Below are 9670 nucleotides of genomic sequence, written 5' to 3'. Positions count from 1 at the left end.
TCGGGAACTCACCAAGGCCAGCTGGTCTGGGTCTGAAAAAGCCTGGGTCAAAACCGGTCTCGCTGAACATAGCGGACAATGAGGACTACTGAGACCTCAAGAACAATGGCAATGGGTTTTTGATCCTACTGTACCTATTGGTTTCGTGGGAGCCTAGGCAGTTTCGTGGATGCTCACCTTACTAGACCTGGATGGAGGTGGGTGGTCCTTGGACTTCCCACAGGGCAGGGAACCCTGATTGCTCTTTGGGCTGACGAGGGAGGGGGATTTGATTGGGGGAGGGGGAGGGAAAGGGGAGGCGGTGGTGGGGAAGAGACAGAAATCTTTAATAAATAAATAAATATTAAAAAAAAGAAATAGCTTTCAAGTGCGAGAAGCAGAGCTGCAGTCAAATCTCACCTGTGTGCTTGGGAAGGCTGTACACAGCCTCGGGAAGGCGGTTTCTTTTAGTTCAGATCAGTTTGTAAGGGATCTGGGGGTGGGTCACTGTTCGAGGGGCTTGGAGTTTTGTCAAGCTGCGAGAAAACACCAAAATAAATCAGTTTCTCATTGGCCTGTTCGGTTTTGGCTCCCTGTTTATTTCTTTGAGGAGCAGCTGAAGCCCAATCCTATTTGGATCCATTTAAATCTAATTTATGTCTTGCAGAAGGTCATCTGAAGGATGTAGGCACTGTCTGCTTTAGAAACGAGTGTGCTGAGTTTGGCTTAGGGAGAGTGGGGAGTGGAGCAGCTTTGCAGCTGCAGAGGAGAACGTTTGCCAGGCCTTGCAAGTGTAGGTCCTTGGACGGAGCCAAAGGAAAGGGAAGGCTAATTCTGCCTGGCAATTTCCAACTTTTGTCTACATTGACATTTTGGGCATGGGAATAAGACCTTCTGGGTCCTGACTTGTTCCCATATGGGATGACATGCACACGCACACACATGCACACATACAAACACAAACACACACACACATTTTCAGGCACTAAAAATGTTATAAAAGCTATAGATAGGATGCACTTGCATTTGAGTGTTCAGCACGTGTTTTAATGAATAACTATGGATGTTACAAAGCATAAGGCAAGCGGGTTTGAACAATGACAGGTGTAGGTTTTAAATAACTTAGCATCTGATTAATGGCAGAGAATATAAGCACACAGAACATAATACTTTCAGATAATAGCTTGCATATCCATCCCAGAACGTTACATGGGACACCAAAGCTGTTTAAGACAGTCTCCCACCACTAGTCTCTGAAGGGAAGATGCCATGAAGACTGAGTTTAAAACTTATTTCTTGAGAAAGCTTTTGCTTATTTATGTGCTTATGTATAATGTGTGGCTTTGTCTGTAGGTTCACGTGCATCCCAACGTGCATGTGGAGGTCAGAGGCTGACCTGTAGGCATTGGTTGGTTTTCTCCTTCCTTTGTGGAGGTTCAAGGGTCACTTCAGGTTGTGGTGCCTTCGCCTGCTGAAAAGGGAGCCTTCACTGGTTTGCTACTGAATGTTGAGGACCAGTGTGTTCCCCAAGCATGTTTGCCCCTGCACAGATACACAGCCCACATGATCTTACAGTGTGACACCTTCTGGAGGTGCATGTCTTTGTCAGGTGATGTTTGTGACATTGCTAATAATACTGTGTGACTTTTGATCCTCTGTCCTAAAAATGGTAACTTCTGCCTGGCTCTGTCTTGGGACACACGCCTTTGGAATCTTGCCTGCACATATGGCAAGCTTTAGTCTTTGTACTCAGGAGACTGAGAAGGAAGTACTGGGAGTCAGGGGCCAGTTCTGGGGCGTATAGTGAGGCCCCCTTCTCAGGAAAACAACAAAAGGACAAAGGAGAACAGGTGATATATATATATATACACAGATGGTTTTTGACATGTAGATTTTTATGAAAATGTTTAAATATATGAAAGAAAATGGAATATGGGAAAACGACCATCTAATTACCTTCCCTCACACCAGAAGTATCCCATACTCGGAACCCCCATGTTCTTCCTCATATACCTACCAATACTCCAAGACAGGGACCCTAACTTCTGTGTAAGACATTTCTTTGCTTTCATTTTTTTGCTTTTCTTTACTTATGTTATATTCCCAAACAACTTGGTATTTATTTTGCCCTTTTGGGATGTATGAGAGAATGATATTATGGAAGACAGTCTATACCTTGCTAATGCTTGTTAATGATGATGACGGAGCCATCAGCTCTTCCGATTCGTATGTTATTTGATGTGAAGAATCTGTGAACATTTTATTGTACTGCTATGATATTCGGGTTGCTTCCCGTGTTTTGCCATGCTGTTTTTATCCATGGTGTTCTTGGACAGTTTCTGTATGCATGTGAGTGTGAGTGCACAAGTCTGTGGTTTATGTGGCTAAGGAACGGCTAGCTAACTTCAGAGGACTCACACATGTTGACATGTAACGTGAACACTCTGACTTCCTCTAACCCTTCTCTCTCTTACCACATTCCATGTGCTTGGGGTAAACTTCTCAGCTGCATTTATCCAAACACTAAGCAGCAGTTGTTATCCTCTGCGCTGGCCACACACTTGACACAGGCTTGCATCATCTGAAAGGAGAGAACCTTAATTGAGAAAATGCCTCATAGGATTTTGCTGTAGGCCATTTTCCTAAATAGTGATGGAGAGGGCCTAGCCCACTGTGGGTGGTGTTGTCCCTGGGCTGGCTGTAAGAAAGTGGTCCTGGGTTCTGTGAGAGAGCAGGCTGAGCAAGCCATAGGAAGCAAGACACGGGGAGCAAGCTGGTAAGCAGCACCCTCCGCGGCCTCTGCATCAGCTCCTGTCTTCAGGTTCGTGCTTGGCCTGAGTTCCTGTCCTGACTTCCTTTGATGATGAACACTGGTGTGGAAGTGTATGCTTTTTTGGTCACAGTCTTTCATCTCAGCAACAGTGACTCTGACTAAGACATTATTACTGGTATTTCCTGTTGTAAGGAGGCCCCTTGATCATTCTGGTTGCTTGGTAGCTCAGACCCAAATTAATCACACAGAAACTGTATTATTTAAAACACTGCTTAGCCCATTAGCTCTAGCTTCTTATATGCTAACTCTAACACCTTATTTTAACCCATTTCCATTAATCTGTACATCACCACGAGGTCGTGGCCTACCAGCAAAATTTCAGTGTGTCTGTCTCTGGCGGCAGCTCCATGGCTTCTCCCTAACTTTGCCTCCTTTTCTCCCAGCATTCAGTTTAGTTTTCCCCACTTATCTACCCTATCAGGACAATCCAGTTTCTTTATTAACCAGTGGTATTCACAGCATATAGAGGTCAATCCCACATCAATTTCCCTTTTCTATACAACCAGAATTATGATTATTACTTTCTTTACAATCTGATTTTGATTAATATTCATCATTGATAATAACAGTTCAATGGACTTTCTCTGGTCACCATTGCTTTTTACTCATTATCCTTTCCCTCTGAGACAAATTTCTATGGATTCAGGTTTACCTTGATTTTTTTCAGTGAAAGCAAACTCCTGTATATGGATAGCAATCTTTTTTTTAATCTGAATAGTGTCCTTATTTCTATACCATTTTTGAATGATAGAGTTGGCATGAGTGTAGTTTATTGATCTTTTTCATTCTTAGCACTTTGAACATGTTACACCATCACTACCTTGCTTTCATTTTATGGGTGGGTAACCTGTTTTTTTGTAGGTGTACTTTTTATTGAATTTAGGGCTGCCATTCTGTCTCTGATGTTCTGTAGTTTCATTTGGATGTATCTAAGTTAGGATTTTCTAGTATTTATCATATGATTTCGATGTGCTTTTTACGAGGGCTCATGGCTTTTATTCTAGAAAATTGATATGCATTGTTTTTCCATGTTGGTCTTTCTCCTTGCCACTTGTAATTTTTTATTTTGCTTAGCATTTCTATGTATTTTCAATGGAAAGGGGTCCAGACTATAAATTTCTCACATTTCACAAAGGAAATGTTATACAATTTCATTTATTCATTACCAACTTATGCTTTTTTCAACCCTGCTGTTGCATGGAGCAAGGAGGGGCTTGAGAAAGTTTTTTTTATGCTTTTCCATGAAGGGGCCTGTATTAGTATTCTAAGGTTTATAGCACTGCCTGTGAATATAGCCTATTCTTTGGTGGCGTTAAGGAACATGGAGGGAAATAGTCCTGTAAGACTTAAAGCCATCACTCAGAATATTGAAGAGAAAAAATAATTTTTGTATTTCTCAACTATTACAATGTTAGGATGAATGAGAACCTAGCCAAAATATGAGAAGAGGCAAATTACAATAATTTCATGGACTATGTGAGTGATGTTGGACGTTATAGACTCAGCCTACCCAAACCATAAGTTGTCATTATTTTTCAACAGCTGTCACTTTGCAGGTGTTTTCACAGATCTCATTGATTAGGATGTGGCAAGCATATAGTATATTTGGGTAAGTGGGGAAGTTAGCAAGTAGATGTTTGATCTGAAATACAAAGCTATACCTTCTGCTCTCTTGTGAGTTTCTCCTAAAAGGAAGCTGCACTCTTCCTGGAGAGAGGGTGACTGTGCTTGCGTGGGACAACAGCACTGAGCTGAGCTTCTGGCCCACGTGCCTTCTAGGAATGGAACAACCTTCCAGAACTCAAAATTCCTGTGGGAGGTGGAAATCACAGTAGGAAATGGGTCCAAACCAGACAAGGAATGTGAGTGCTTGGTCAGGTTGCACGTGCCATCCTGATGTTTAATACATCTTGTCACCCCACGGTTCATGCGCCATTCACTGATGAGGTGCGTACATCCTGCAAGGTTGGACTGTAGATGTGGCCAAGTCTGGATGATGCAGATCTGACCAACTGTGTGCTGTTTTCAGTTTGTTTCCGTATCAGCCTGTTTCCTTTTTGCTGATGATACACCACAGCAGAAGGGGCATTATAAAAATCTAAGAGGTTTATTTGGATCGTGGTTCTGAAGGTGAAAGGGCAAAGGGCTCCATCTAGCCATGGTGTTTCGTGGCAGAACACCAAGGCTGGCAGATTATCACATACCAAGAGAAAGGGAGTATAGGTGCGTGTGTCCATATATATCAATGTGTGCATTGTCTGCACAGATCATACTTTTTTAGTAAGACGGACACATAAACATACATACATAGACACACACACACATAAACACACAGAGTCTTTTGTTGTGACTGTCTGATCTTTTCACACATACACACATGTATACACATACATGCATGTACACACATGTCTCTTGTCATGACTGATCTTTTCACACATGCACACACGTACACACATACACACACACGTAGACACATACACACATACACATATGTCTCTTGTCGTGCCTGTCTGATCTCTTTCACACATATATACACATACACATAGGCACACACAGACATGGACACACACATATACACACACACACGTCTCTTGTCATGATTGTCTGATCTCTTTCACACATACATACATATATACACACATACCTCACACACATGTAGACACACACAGATGTATACACATACATGCCTGTTGTCATGACTGTCTGGTCTCTTTCTTTTCTTTTTATTTTTATTTTTTGGTTTTTCAAGAAAGGGTTTCTCTGTAGCTTTGGAGCCTGACCTGGCACTAGCTCTTGTAGACCAGGCTGGCTTCAAACTCACAAAGATCCGCCTGCCTCTGCCTCCTGAGTGCTGAGATTAAAGGCGTGTGCCACCACCGCCCGGCTGGTCTCTTTCACACATACACACACGTACACACACACAGATGTGGACATATACACACATGCCCCTTGTCGTGACTGTCTGGTCTCTTTCCTTCTCTTTATAAAAGCCATCAGGATCCAGAATTCAATCCTGAAGCCTTTAACCCTAGTAACCTTATTCGCGCCTACTGATCTCTTGATGTCCTTTCCTCTAACCAGATTCAGATTAAGTTTTTGTTCTCTTCATGCCTAGTGATAGAAATTAAATCTTGACACATGGAGCACTGGGACACATTAAAACCGTAGCTGTCTGTGTTTCTGGTTGGCCTCTTGGGCAGGTGTGAGGCATGAGTTTCATCGATGGCGTATTTAGCTAGCACCACAGACCACAGCCCATGGAAATGCTGTTGAGAAACACAGAAAAGAAACATTTGGTGTTTTGCTCTCAAGCATCTCAGTCTTTCATTTTTATCTCTCCGTAGCTTTGAAGCTCAGCAAAGAAGGGAAAATCCACCGAGAACAGTCTGTAAAGGTAAGTGTATTTGTTACGTGGCCTTGACAAACATTGCCTTTACCACATTGATTTTCCCTTTATTCGGAGATTTAAACACTTGGATTAAAGATCCAGCTGACAGGACAACTTCCTTAACCACCTGCTCGTCTCCCCTCACAGGCAAAAGTGCTGAGCAATAGTTAGCAGAGAGCGGGAGAAAATAGAATGATGTGCTGAGGGTGGCCAAATGCAATTGTGTGCTTGCTGACTTTTGCTTTCTTTTCAGCGCCTAAGACATTTCAATAGAGCCAGGTTTACCAAGATTAATGCTAGATGGAAGAAGAATGCACTTTTAAATATCTGGTCAATATTTAAATAAAACCAGCGGGCCAAAGAAAGCATTTAGAATAAAACGCAGAGTGGCATTTCAGTTGGGCCGGATGAAATTTATCACGGAAGGCAGTCGAGTGGTTGAGTGAAAGAGCTGGTTTTGTATCACGGAGACAACCTTCCAGTCTGGTGGGGCTGATTACCTTTCCACCAGTCACACTGGGGTCCTACGTAAGTTACAGGAAGTGAACTTCCAACTTCAAAGCAATAGCAAAAATACCAGTTCGGTGAAACATTACAGTTGAGTTGTTTTTTGCAGGGGAAAATGTAATTGTTTCTCCTTCGCAGGTGTATTTATAAGCGTACCTCTGTACAGCAGTGTTCTTTGATTCATTGTTTAATTTCTGTTCTGCATGAAGTATTTTAATTTAGAGAATTCACTCTGAGGAATTATAGGGCTACACTTTCATCAGGAAGCTGTGGTGGCCAGGGTGAAATATGCCATAATTTTACGATTGTTTTCATCATCAATTATGTTTTTGACAAATTTAGTTTTTTTTTCTGTCATTTTTATTATAGTAATTATGACCGTGACCACTTTGGTTAAAGTTGAAAAGCAATTTTGATTTACTTTCTATTTTAAGTTATTTCTAACTTTATGACAAACGAGTTTTTAATGTTCATTTTGAGAGTATAGTTTTACAAAGAAATTGGAGAGAGATCTTTTTGGAATGTTTAAAACATTATCTATAAAAACTGATTGGAGGATTTGCTTTGGGGTGATCCAGTTCTGGCGCATGAAGCCTGGCTGCCTTGGGATTTTGATATAGTGGTGGCCCTAGTGAAGAAAATACCAGAAGATGAGGATGGTCCTCATTTTCCTGTATCGTTCATATCGCTGCAGCCTTGAGCCATTTCCTGGAACATGACAGGACTCGATAGCATTGGAGTTAGCGATGATAAGGCTGTTTTGAGGACTTTGCAGTTAGGTGGTGTAGCTGTGATGTTTGTGGTCCTTTGGAGGAGGGGGTGTCTTCATACTCTTTGTCGAGTTAGTACTCTGGGTTTGGTCCATGAACAATGTGTTCATTTTCCTCCCTGTCTGTGAAGTGGAGATGATAAGATAGACTCGTCCATGACAAGCAGATGCCGCTTACTGTCACTGTTGTTACTGTCACTTCCTCCTTCTGGTCCTCATTGTCATGAGCAATAGCAGCCTTAAACATTTATTAAGTATTTTGATGTTGCGGGAGGTCTTTCCGCCCCTCCAACCAATAGCTGCTGTGATGACACTCCCACATCATTTTGAAAGTATATTATTTTTATTTATCCATGTGTTTATATGTGTATATGTGTGCCTGTGCATAGCACATAAGTGTATATATGTGTACATATGTGCGGGACAGAGGGTGATATCGGGTGTATTCCGCCATGCTTTCTGGCTGCTTCTTGAGACCTTCTCCCTTAGTCTGGAGTATACCTATTGAGTCAAGTTGGTTAGCTATCCAGTCACAGGGATCCTCCTGTCTCTGCCTCTGCAGCAATCAGATTGCTCATGGCAGCCTTCTTGGTGTACATGCTGGGGATCGAGCTCAGGGCCTTCAGCTTGTCCAGCGTGCTCTTTATGGCTTGAGCCAGCTCTCCAGCCATGTCCATTCTTCTTATAGTCTTAATGATTAATTTTTTAATTGTTTTAAGTTATGAATGTATGTGTGTGCCCGTGTGTGGGTATGTGCACCTGAGTACAGGTGCCTGTCGAAGACAACATGATCCCCCAGAAACTGGAGTTACAGGTAAGTTTTGGCTGCCTGGCCTGACCTGGGTAATGGGCCTTCGGTAAGAGCAGCAATCACTGCTAAGCACTGAACTGAACATTGCTAAGTCTCTGGTGCCTACTTTTTTATTTTTTTTAAAGATTTTTTTAGGATGTTTTCAAAATGAGAATGTTACTTTTAATAGGTAATTAGGAATAGGTCTGTTAAGACAGCTCAGCAGATAAAGGTGCTTGCTGCCAACCCCAATGACGGGAATTCGATCACCACGTTCACACAGTGCAACAGGACTAACTACCATTCCTTTCCCCTGGCCTCTACTTGTGTTGTATGCCATGTCCAAACACACACATGCACACGCATGCGCACACGCACACACACACACACACACACAGAATCAGTAAAATGTAATAAAAAAAGAAATATAGGAAACCTTCAGAAGAAAAAAACAAAACAGGTTAATTCTTGCAAGCGTCGGGAAGATAGACCTTTTGGCTCTGCATGGCCAATTACTAATTACAGTAGTCTTAAATTATATTCTTAAGAATTAGTGATCCACTGCTAGGTAGTTTGTTAAGCAATTTTTGAAGGAAGCCTTGGTAAGTATAGATGAACACCCTCCCCCATTTCCCGTCCGCTCTGTACTTTTTCTCTTCAGGGCTTTCATTTCCTTTAGGGTGAGGCTGCAGTGGACTCTCGCAGTCCTGAATGCAGGGCGGCTGCAAGCTCGTTGAAGAGCATGCTTGCTTTTTCGGATTCAGATCTTTACTAAAACATTCTCCTTTGTCCCAGGTGGACATTCTGGCCTGGCCCTACCCATGAGACCGCGGATAGCATTTCCCGGTAGTCAGCCTCCCTGTCTGTCTTGGCTCTTCCATGCCTTATCTAACCTCCAGGTGCCTTTCGTAATCTAAATCTAGCCAGTTTGTTTATCTTGGTAACAATTTGAGAACCCTACCTAGTAACTTGGACATTAGTGAGTAAGATTTCGATTAAGTGGCTATATTTGGAGATTTCACGAAGAGAGCATCCATTCCCTTCTTTCACTCTGTGTAAGAGCAGAGCGCTTTACAGTAGACTACTAACACAGATCTCAAAACATACGATTTTGGTGCCCTCCCCATGACCCCCGTGCTTGATACAGATGCTTGGACGGCTTCTCTGAGAATGCAGGATGCTTACACACACAGTGAGAGGTGGGAAAGGCACCCATCTAATGCCCAGGGTCTTGATGTCAAGGACGTGGCCTAGACTTGGGAAGGGCTGCAATTTACCTCATCATCTCGGAACAAAACAATGTTGTTTGTTTTTTACTTTTCTCTAAATTTTATTTTCTCTTTTCAATACCATTTTTTTTGTTCCTTTTTGTTGATGTGTAAAATGTGGTTGAAAACTTCACTG

The 9670-nt window shown here is 42.3% G+C and overlaps 1 protein-coding gene across 1 annotated transcript in view; it reads left to right on the top strand.

Moving 5' to 3' along the window:
* Positions 1–9670, top strand: part of Fhit (fragile histidine triad diadenosine triphosphatase) — a 1394727-nt gene that overhangs the window by 32308 nt on the left and 1352749 nt on the right. The window contains exon 2 of the mRNA XM_050161103.1: positions 6157–6206. The gene's annotated coding sequence lies outside the window, so the exon portion shown is untranslated. The remainder of the gene's footprint in view (positions 1–6156; positions 6207–9670) is intronic.

The sequence above is a fragment of the Alexandromys fortis genome, unplaced genomic scaffold, assembly GCF_014885135.2.
Source record: "Alexandromys fortis isolate MF-2015 unplaced genomic scaffold, M_Fortis_MF-2015_v1.1 scaffold_123, whole genome shotgun sequence".
In the NCBI taxonomy this organism is placed as follows: Eukaryota; Metazoa; Chordata; class Mammalia; order Rodentia; family Cricetidae; genus Alexandromys; species Alexandromys fortis.
Note: the sequence above shows the minus strand (reverse complement) of the source record. Positions and strands in the feature narration are given on the sequence as shown.